The 11,234-nt window shown below is 42.2% G+C and overlaps 1 long non-coding RNA gene across 2 annotated transcripts in view; it reads right to left on the minus strand.

The window, feature by feature from the left end:
* Nucleotides 1–2,994: 2,994 nt before the first annotated feature.
* The window catches only part of LOC121010885 (uncharacterized), a 15,262-nt gene continuing 7,022 nt past the window's right edge, over nt 2,995–11,234 (minus strand). For both annotated transcript variants that reach the window (XR_005781404.1, XR_005781403.1), the window contains one exon: nt 2,995–3,373. This is a non-coding gene — a long non-coding RNA (uncharacterized LOC121010885). The remainder of the gene's footprint in view (nt 3,374–11,234) is intronic.

Below are 11,234 nucleotides of genomic sequence, written 5' to 3' on the forward strand. Positions count from 1 at the left end.
GGAGGAAAGGAGGCGTCCGCCTGAACACTGGGGTGTCTGTAATGAAGCCCTTCGCTATCAGAGACTCCTATTACAAGAGAGGAGTTTGGTTTTCTCAGATGGCCTGAGAAACTTTTACCTGTTCTTCAGGTTGCCTGATGCCATTAAGAGGCCTAATTCTGGGGCTGCATTAGGCTCATTATGCATGAGAACGAGGCTCCGAGGAGGAGAACAATAGAGAAAATGGATCAAGAAAACAAATCTGGAAGGAAAGTATTTGACCCTAGCTGAGGTTACGGTGTTACAGCATGCCTGCTGTTTGTTGAGCACTTACTATCAGACCCCATGCTCCTCCCAAGCATGCACTCTCTCAGTTAAGCTTCCTGCCAGTCCCACGGGCACCTACTGTTAATTTTATCGTATTAAAGAAGAGGAGACTGAAGATCAGATACTTTCTCTAGATCACAGAGCTGGTAAGCAGCAGGTCTGGGATTTGAACTGTGGCCCAAGTGACCCCAGAAGCTGTGATTTTAACCAGGTGGCCTGCTGCCCCTCCCCCCTCTCTCTGGTTGAGACAAAGAAAGAGGTAAACGATAGAGTGGTTTTCACTGGGAGATGAAGATGCTCAGAGGCAGGGGGTACCTGCAGGTCCAGAGATGGAGAAACGAAGGGACAGGTCCTCAGCTTTTATGAGACCAAGTTCTCCACCAACCTGAGAATGCCCCAGTGCACTGGTAGCTCTATACTTGGGGCATATCGCTGCTAAACCTAGATACGTCCTCAGAAGGACCCCTGATTTTCTCCTGTTTATTCATCAACCGCTCTGAAGCTAAACAAAGACCTTCCTTCACTACTGGAAAAGCTCATGAACCTTCCAGGAGCTCCCTTATTTGAGACGTCTCCTCTGCCGCTCACCATACCGCTGTGAATTACGGACTACCATGTAATCACTCTGTTTTCACAGACAAGGAGCTTGAGTCACAGGACATCCCTTAGAAGCTGGACGGCTGGCTGGCTCCCTGCCCCATCCCAGTCCTTCTAGGCTGGCTCCCTGCCCCATCCCAGGCCCTCTAGGCTGGCTCGCTGGTTTGAGCTTCTGTCTGTGTAACCCTAGACCAAAGAGCCAGAGCCAATTCCTGTCTGAATGTAAATCAAATTCCAGAAGGTTCACGGGATTTTTTTATTCTTTCCTTTTCTTGGTTTCTTTCTCTTCCTTTCTTGGTTTCTTGGTTTCTTCCTCCTCCGCCCTTCTCTCCTCCTCTTTCTCTCTCTTTTTTTTTTTTTTCTTAAGGAAACAAATGTATGTATTCAGTCACTGGAGTCCTTCCTCCTCTAGAGCCAGCTCCACAGCTGTTTCTGGGAGTTGAGTGAGCAGCAGCTCTCCTGGCCCCACTGAAGCCTCTGGGCTGGACAGGGCTGTGAGGAGCCTGTCCTCAGTGATTCTAGAATCGTAAAGAAGAACTTCACACCTTTGACAACTGGCTCCAACCATGTGAGCTGGGCTCCAGGTACGTCCTACCTCCTCATAAGCACGAATTCGTTATTAGGCAGGTGTTATGCTGTGTGCCAGGGATTTATAGTTAGGGTCTGTTCTTATCTTCACGGAGATCATAGCTAAGGTGAGTGAGGTGTATGTGAGGGATAAACATGTTAACAAACTACCCATATACGTGTACCCTTAATACGTTACAATTAAGCATGAAACCAGCAGCGCCTGGGTGGCTCAGTTGGTTAAGCGACTGGCTCTTGGTTTCTGCTCAGACCTCACGGTTTCGTGGGTTTGAGCTTCGCATCAGGGCTCTGTGCTGCCAGTGTGGAGCCTGCTTGGGACTGTCTCTCTCCCTCTCTCTCTCTCTGCCCCTCCTCCGCTCATGCTGTTTCTGTCTCTCTCAAAATAAATAAACTTAAAGGCATGAAACCAACTGCATAAATAATGTGCTGCAGGATTGATGAGGAAGAAGGAGTCAGTTGTGCTTTTGGGTAAGGAGAAGGAGCGAGGCTGGTTGGAAGTGGGCTTTGGGACATGAGGAGCGTTTGTATCAGGCATCATAAACAAACTGAGAAAACATTCTGTGGCTTTCATTGCTTCCTGAAAGCATTATTCATTTACGTGTTGATTCAGTAAACGTTTGCTGCCTGGGCCAGGCCCTGGCTAGTCCCTGAGGATGCAGGAATGAGCAAGAGCGTCCATCTCCCTGCCCTGTGGAAGATGAAAGTCTCACGGAGAGGGACAAAAGCCAATCGGCTCCTTACCCAGTGATTTATTTGCTAACAGTCATGAGAAGTACAAGTTGAAGGGTGCCTTGAAAGGGGTCTGAACTTGTCTCTAGGAAGTGAGAGGCCGTTAGGATAGGCTCTTTTAAGGAAGGGGTGTTTAAGTTGGGATGCAGAGGATGATTAGGATTTAGTTAAGGGAACAGGATAAGCATCCCTGACATAGGGAGTTGTTACGGGCTGAATTGTGTACCCCTGAAATTCCTTTGTTGAAGGCTTAAGCCCCCAGTACCTCAGAATGTGGCTGCGTTTGGACATAGGGCCTCTATAGGAGTGATTAGGTTAAAATGAAGCTGTTGGAGTGAGCGCTGATTTCATTTGACTGGTGTCATCACGAGAGAAAATTAGGATACACGGAAAGATAGCAGGCTTGCAGGTGCACAGAGAGAAGACCATGTGACCACACAGCAAGAAGACGGCCATTTGCAAGCCAAGGAGAGGCCTAAAAGGAAATAAACCCTGCTCACACCTTGATCTTGGACTTCTAGCCTCCAGAACTGCGAGACAATACATTTCTGTTGTTTAAGCCACCCAGTGTGTGGTATTTTGTTATGGCCGCCCTAACAAGTACACAGTGGCATAGCGTGCTGAGACCCTTGGGTATGGAGGCGCTATTGCGGTAGGGTCCCCTATCTAAGGAAAGAAAAAAATAACCTCAAGGCAACCTTGCTCTTCGCTTACTCGACAACATCCCTCACGACCTTGTACCATGAGACCACTTAATCAGACTACATGTTTGGGTGTTACCGTATATGGGAGACAAAGAAGGAAAAAAATACATTAAAAAACTAGGCCACGTAGCGTTCGGGGCTCAGTTCTTTGGCTAAGAACCCAACGGAGCGGTGTCGGCAGGAATAAAGTTGCTTCCTGGAAAGAAAAGCCTCCGTGTCATGACTCTCTGTGGCAGAATCCTGCTACACTATGGTTGTGTACTGGAGAGGTGGCAGGTGTGGCTGGTGACATTCTTGCCGTTTGACCCGGTTAAGTCTATCCCCTGTCCCTGGAAGTAGGTGTTCTCTCCCAGAAGACAAAGGTCCTGGGCTGATGGACATCCTTGAGGTTCCTCCTGTGTCTGTGATGCTGTATGTTCAATGCATTGAACCTTTATAATCCCAGAGCACTAGGGAGTAAATGGACAAAGTGATTATTTGCAAATAACTCAAAAAAGGTCACAACACTTTGAAAACAATTCTTTTTTGCCCCCCCTAGTTTAAATGTATAATTGACAAATAAAAATAAATACATTTAAAGTGTACAGTATGATGATTTGATATACATATAGTTTGTGAAATGATTACCACAGTCAGGTTAATGATTATAGCCATCATCTCACATAGTTACATTTTGTGTGTGTGTTAAAAACGCTTAAGATGGGGCACCTGGGTGGTTGAGTGTCCAACTTTAGCTCAAGTCAAGATTTCATGGTTTGTGAGTTTGAGCCCTACATTGTGCTCTGTGCTGCTGACAGCTCAGAGCCTGGAGCCTGCTTCAGATTCTGTGTCTCTTTCTCTCTGCCCCTCCCCCACTCATGCTCTGTCTCTCAAAATAAAAATAGGGACGCCTGGGTGGCTCAGTCAGCTAAGCGTCTGACTTTGGCTCAGGTCGTGATCTCAGTTTGTGGGTTCGAGCCCCACATCGGGCTCTGTGCTGACAGCTTAGAGCCTGGAGCCTGCTTCGAATTCTCCCTCTCTCTCTGTTCCTCCCCCGCTCATGCTCTGTCTCTCTGTCTCTCTCTCTCTCCTTCAAAAAGAAATAAAAACATTAATAAAAAAATAAAAATAAACATTAAAAAAATTTTTTAATTACAAAAAATAAATACAAACACTGAAGATCTACTGTCTTAGCAAATTACACTATTATTAACCATAGTTACCATGCTGTACATTATTTTCCCAGAACTTACTCATTTTATAACTGAAGGCTTGTATCCGTTCACTAAAATCTCTCCATTTTCCCCAAACTGCAACCCCTGGTATTGTTCTATTCTCTACTCTCTGTGAATTTGGCATTTCTTTTCCTTTATTTTACACATGTGAGATCATGCAATATTTGTTTTTCTCTGTCTGGCTTATTTCATTTAGCATAATGTCCTCTAAAGCTCATCTATTTTTTTGCAAGTGCCGATCATGGCTAAAAAATATTCCATCATAGATATAGATATAGATATATGTATATATGTACACATATATGATGGAATACTGTTCACCATATATATATATATATATACACACACACACACACACACATATATATATACACACATATACACACACACACACACACACACACACATATATATCAGTATATATAGGCATCTATATATATGAGAGTATACGTATGCCACATCTTCTTTATCCATTCACCCATCTATAGACACTTAAGGTTTTTTCCATATCTTGGCTATTGTGAATAATGTTGCAGTGAACATTGGAGTGCACATATCTCTTTGAGATATTGTTTTTCATTTTCTTTAGAAATACACCCAGAAGTGGGATTGGTAGTTCTGTTTTTAATTTTTTGAGGAAGCTCCATATTGTTTTCCAGAAAGGCTGAACCAATTTACTTTCATATCAACATTGCAAAAGGTTTCCCTTTTCTCCACCTCCTTGAAAAGATTTATCTCTTGTCTTTTTCCTAAAAGCCATCCTAAGGAGTATGAGCTGTTAGCTCCTGGGGGTTTTGATTTGCGTTTCCCTGGTGATTAGTGATGTTGAGTACCTTTTTATGTACCTATTGGCCATTTGTATGTCTTTTTTTTTTTAATGTTTATTTATTTTGAGAGAGAGAGAAAGCACATGAGTGGGTGAGGAGCAGAGAGAGGGCAAGAGAGTGAGAATCCCAAGCAGGTTCCCTGCTGTCAGTGCAGAGCCCAACATGGGGCCTGATCCCATGAACCGTGAGATCATGACCTGAGTCAAAATCAAGAGTCAGACGCATAAGTGACTGAGCCACTCAGGCACCCCCATTTGTATGTCATCTTTGGAAAAATGTCTTTTCAGTCTTTTGCCCATTTTTAATTAGACTATTTGTATGTTGCTATTGAGTTGTATAGGTTTGTTATATCTTTTGCATATTAGCCCATCGTGAGATATATGGTTTGTAGATTTTTTTTCCTAATCCATAGTTTGCCTTTTCATTTTATTATTTCCTTTGCCATTCATGAGAATTTTAGTTTGATGTAGTCCCACCCATTTTTCCTTTGGTTGCATGTGCCTTTGGTGTGATATCCAAAAGTCACTGCCAAGATTAAAGTCCAAGGAGCATTTTTCCCGATGTTTTCTTCTAAGAGTTTTTAATTTCAGGTCTTATATTTAAATCTTTAATCCATTTAAAATTAATTTTTGTGAGAGGTATAAGATAGGGGTCCAATTTCATTTTTTTTGCATGTGGATATCCAGTGTTCTTGGCACCACCTGTTGAAGAGACTGTCCTTTCTCTATTGCATGTTCTTTTCACCCCTATCCAAGATTAGTTCACTGTATATGTGCAGGTTTTTTCTGGGATCTCTGTTCCATCGACCTATGTGTCTGTTTTCATGCCAATAATATACCATTTTGATTGCTATATAGCTTCATAATATAGTTTGAAATTAGAAAATGTGATACCTCCAACTTCTTTCTCAAGATGGCTTTGACAATTCAGAATCTTTTGTGGTTCCATAAAAAAACTTTTTTTTGCTTTGTTCATTATAAGCCAATATCTTTTTTTCTTATTAAGTTTTTAATGTTAATTCCAGTACTGTTAACATACAGTGTTACATCAGTTTCAGTTGTATAATACAGTGACTCAGTAATTCTATGCATTACGCTGTACTCATTATGGTAACTGTACTCTTACCTTACTCTTACTCTATCACCTATTTTACTCATCCCCCCAACCCATCTCCCCTCTGGTAACTATCATTTTGTTCTCGAGAGTTAAGAGTCTGTTTCTCAGGGGCACCTGGGTGGTTCGGTCAGTTAAATGTCTGACTTTGGCTCAGGTCATGATCTCCCGGTTCATGGGTTCAAGCCCCGCATTGGGCTCTGTGCTGACAGCTGAGAGCCTGGAGCCTGCTTCAGATTCTGTGTATCCCTCTCTCTCTGCCCCTCCCCTGCTCGTTCTTTGTCTCTCTCTGTCTCTCAACAACAAATAAATGTTAAAAAAAATTAAAAAAAAATGCAGTGGATTTCTGTACCTTGATTTTGTATCCAGCAGCTTCACTGAATTTGTTTATCAATTCTAGGAGTTTTTTGGTGCAGTGTTTAGAGTTTTCTCTATATCATATCATGTCACCTGCAAATAGTGAAAGTTTTACTTCTTTCTTACCAATTTGGATATCCTTTATTTCTTTTTGTTGTCTGATTGCTGAGGCTAGGACTTCCAGTAGTGTGTTAAATAATAGTGGTGAGAGTGTACATCCCTGTCTTGTTCCTGTCCTTTGGGGAAAAGCTCTTAGTTTTTCCCCATTAAGGATGATGTTTGCTGTGGGCTTTTCATATAAGGCCTGTATTATGTTGAGCTATGTTCTCTCTAAACCCATTTTGTTGAGGGTTTTTATCATGAATGGATGTGTTGTAGTTTGTCAAATGCATTTTTCTTTTGTGTGTGTATGTGTGTGCTTTTATGTATGCGTATTAGACTTTGTTTATTCTTTTTTACATTTTCTTTTCTTTTATTTATTTGTTTGTTTATTTTTAATGTTACATACAACACCCATTGCTCCTCCCAACAAGTGCTGTCCTCAATGCCCATCACCCATTTTCTCCTCTCAAATGCCTTTTTCTAAAGGTAGTTTTTTTTTTTCCTGTATCTGTGAAAATACCATTGGAATTTGATAGAGATTGAACTGAATCTTTATATTGCTTTGAGTACTATGGACATTTTAACAGTGTTAATTCTTTTAGTCCATGATAATGGGAATACCTATTTATATCTTCTTCAGTTTCTTTCATTAATGTCTTAGTAGTTTTCAGTACATAGGTACCTCCTTGGTGAGAGAAAATTTATGCCTGGGTGTTTTATTGTATTTTCTATTGTTAACTTTCAAAATAAAAATCAGTTATTTTGCCAGCAAAAAATAGGTTTATTTGGGAATAACAGAGACTTTTAGTTCAGGACATGCAGGCTATGACAAAACCATAGGCAAGTCTAACACAAAGGAGAGGAATATTATTTTTTGGAGAAGAAGGAAGAAATTGGGAGGGGTTGTTTTGAATGAAAGTCCATTTGAGAAACACAGGAGTTCAGAGTGATGGTGGGTTTCTTGTGGGATAAGTTGCAGGCATGATTGATTTCTTGTAGGAGATTCAAGGTACATCTTATCTTGTTGGAACCTGTAATTGATCATTGTTTCCTGTTGATGATTCCTCTGTTAGGGTCTGTAAGTGACAATTCTTCCTGTAACTGACATTGAGCTGTACCAGTTCCCCCTTCTAGTTTCCCACATACACTTCAGTGAGGATTCTCTTTATTTATTTTCACAGTATTAGTGTAAATTGGATTATTTTCCTAATTTCTCTTTCCAGAGAAATCCACTGTTAGTGTATAGAATTGCAGCTGATTTGTGTATGTTGGTTTTGCATCCTGCAACCTTACTAAATTCAACTTATTTTAACCATTTTTTCATGGAGCCTTTAGGGTTTTCTTTTTTTTTTTTTTTTTTTTTTATTTATTTTTGGGACACAGAGAGAGACAGAGCATGAACGGGGGAGGGGCAGAGAGAGAGGGAGACACAGAATCGGAAACAGGCTCCAGGCTCTGAGCCATCAGCCCAGAGCCTGACGCGGGGCTCGAACTCATGGACCGCGAGATCGTGACCTGGCTGAAGTCGGACGCTTAACCGACTGCAGCACCCAGGCGCCCCTAGGGTTTTCTTTACATAAGATCATGCTGTATACAAAGGTAATTTTACTTGTTTCAACCTAATTTGGATGCCTTTTACTTCTTTTTCTTACCTGCTTGCTCTATTTTGGACTTCCAGTACTATGGTGAATAGAAGTGGCAAGAGTAGTCGTCTTTGTCGTGGTGCTGATTTTAGAAGAAAAGATTTTAGCTTTTTACCATTGTGACTTTAACTGTCAGCGTTTTATATATTGCCTTTATTATGTTGCAGTACATGTGAAGTATGTATGTTCTTCTACTTATTTGTGGAGAATTTTCATCGTGGAAGGATGTTGAGTTTTATCAGATGCTTTTTCTGCATCTTATTGAGTTGATTGTAATTTTTATCCTTCATTCTGTTAATGTGGTATTTCGCATTAATTGACTTTCATATTTTGAACCATCCTTGCATCCTTGGGATAAGTTGAACTTGATTATGGCGTATGATCCTTTAAATGTGCTGTTGAATTCTGTTTGTTGTACTTTGCATTTGATACTGACTTCTGTTCCCTGGCTTAGCAATCGCTTGGATGGCTTCTGGTATCCTGGATGTCATTAGTCCTGTAGAGTTGTTGATATTCTTCCCTCCAAAACTAATAATAGGTAACATGAATTGAGCTTAAAACATGTGCCAGGCACTATACAAAGTATGTTACGTCTATCCTGTCTTTTATGATGAGGATATTGAGGCACCATGAATCTATGTAACTTGCTCAAGGATCCACATTTTCATGCAGAGGAGCAGAAACTTGCATCTAGCAGCCTGTCTTTATACATCATACTTTTAACTTGTATTATATACTGCCTCTGTGTAATGATATCCCAGCAACATTGTGAGAACAAAATGAGACTCTGCATTGTCTCATGCACATAGGAGTGCACATAAGAGGCATGTAATGTATTACTACATAAAACGTAGAAAACAAATATTGCCTCTAACTTGCAAAGCTCCTCCATTATGCTTGATGCTCATATTCTAGCACACAATAGTCAAACAGTGACAAATATGGATGCATTGACACCCCCATGTCAAGGAAGGAAGGACGAATGTGTGGCACTAGATTCTGAGGGGCTTAGTGGGCACAGATCTTGAGGATCTCATGGGGAGCCGGCTGTTTAAGATGACCAGCGGCAGGGTCTCCTGGCTTCACACACCTTTAGGAGGTCATTTCCTGGTCTTGCCTAGATCTTATAAGCATAGGCCTAACCTCTTTCACTGCAGACTGGTTTCCTAATTTGTGCTTGGCTTGGACAGCCTGCTCAGATGCCTCCCAACCCCACCCAAATTTCGAATCACCTTTCCACCCTTTTTAACTCTACTATGGGTAGAGAGATAAGTGGAGTTAAGCTCTTCTCCAATGATACCAGATAAAGTGGCAAGGTATCTAGGGAAATTACGTAAATGGAATAGTGGTGCAAGAGATACTTTGCACTGTATGCCTTTTTCACTCGTTTAGCTCTATATCCTGTGAATGTGTTATTTATTCCTACAAAATGAGATCCAAGACTAATGCATAAATAAACAAATACATAAATCATGTTCCCTAGGTGATTTTGCTGCCTAGCCAGGTTTGAGAATCACTGCATTAACTCATCACAAGGGACGGAAACAAACTCAAAATGCTTAGCCCATTTATCAGCCTTCTAGTGAAGTCATCTGCCTTGTACCCCCAGTGCTTACTAGAGAGCCCAGGGGAGGGTGCTCAACAAGCATTTGTTGAGTTTAAATCAATCCTTACCTTTTCTCTACAACAGACTGATATGAGCTTGGTCTGTTGACTTCTTTGTGTATCTTTACATACCACCTGCAGACTAATGGCCACATTATCACATCTTGTGTGAAAGCCTCCAGTTTCCAAATGCATATCCCTGAAATGTATTTCACTGGGGCTCCTTGTCTGATCCTGTTCTTTCAAAATTATACATTGTGCTCTTTTTGAGATTAATTTGGAAAGGGCCTTGGGCCAAAAGTTAGAACTCTATGAATACAGGGACTAGTGGGAGTTTAGGTAAGTATTTATGGAGGAGGGCACAACTTGACCAGGACTGTGAGAATGATTCAAATTTTCATTGTCCAGTGCAACCACAGGAAAGATAGACCTGGAGCTAAGAGACTCCAGGTGGGAGGTACAGGAGCAGGCATTATAGCATCAGGAAGAGCTTCAAGCGGGAAAGTATGGTTTGGTAGCACTTAGCTATAGGAAAGGACACCAGGAGATGCAGGCTGGACAGAGGGAGGGGCCAGCTCATAACAAACAATCCCAGGGTATTGGGCTTGATGTACATACACAGGAAATTATCATTACTATAGTATTCGTATTAGTAAGACCTTCTTGGGGAGATGAGACAGATCCTGGCCTTGGAGCTAAATTTAGGGCTGTGGTTTTAAACAAGAAATGTGTCCCAAAGTTTGCTGCAGAAGCAGAACAGTTCAAGTGAAACCATGCTCTCCAGGAAAAGAATGTGTTCTCGGGGTAGATTCAGCCAGGTTTTGATGTTTGATGAACCTGCTGAGAATAATGAGGAGAGAGGTAGTGAGTGGGCAGAATAAGGAGATAATCATTCGTTAAAGAATAAAGTGTGGAAGCAGAGAAATAACATTTCTCTTCTCAGCATAACGGGGGGAGAACGAGGTGGGTGACGATCAAGGTGGTCCAGGGTGAATGGAGGATGTAAGTGACAGAAATCAATTCCTGACAACAGTGTATCCGTTCTCAGCTCGGAGGCAGAGCCAACCTGGACTTTTGCTCCATATCCTCCGCTCAGTGAATCCCTCTCCTGTTCCCTAAAGCGTTTCTCACAGAACCATTGTTGGAAAGGGTGGGAGGTGCTCTTCCACCCCCACGTGAAGGCTGCCAGGCAGCCAGCTTGCCCTGCGTCTGCCTGCCTCCCCACAGATGGCAAAGGACCCCAGACAACGTGAAAGACGCCCCGTCAATGGAAAATGGAGCAAAAGAGGGGCGCCTGGGTGGCGCAGTCGGTTAAGCGTCCGACTTCAGCCAGGTCACGATCTCGCGGTCCGTGAGTTCGAGCCCCGCGTCAGGCTCTGGCTGACGGCTCAGAGCCTGGAGCCTGTTTCCGATTCTGTGTCTCCCTCTCTCTCTGCCCCTCCCCCGTTC

Source organism: Herpailurus yagouaroundi, unplaced genomic scaffold, assembly GCF_014898765.1.
Source record: "Herpailurus yagouaroundi ecotype Mexico unplaced genomic scaffold, PumYag 192, whole genome shotgun sequence".
NCBI lineage: Eukaryota > Metazoa > Chordata > Mammalia > Carnivora > Felidae > Herpailurus > Herpailurus yagouaroundi.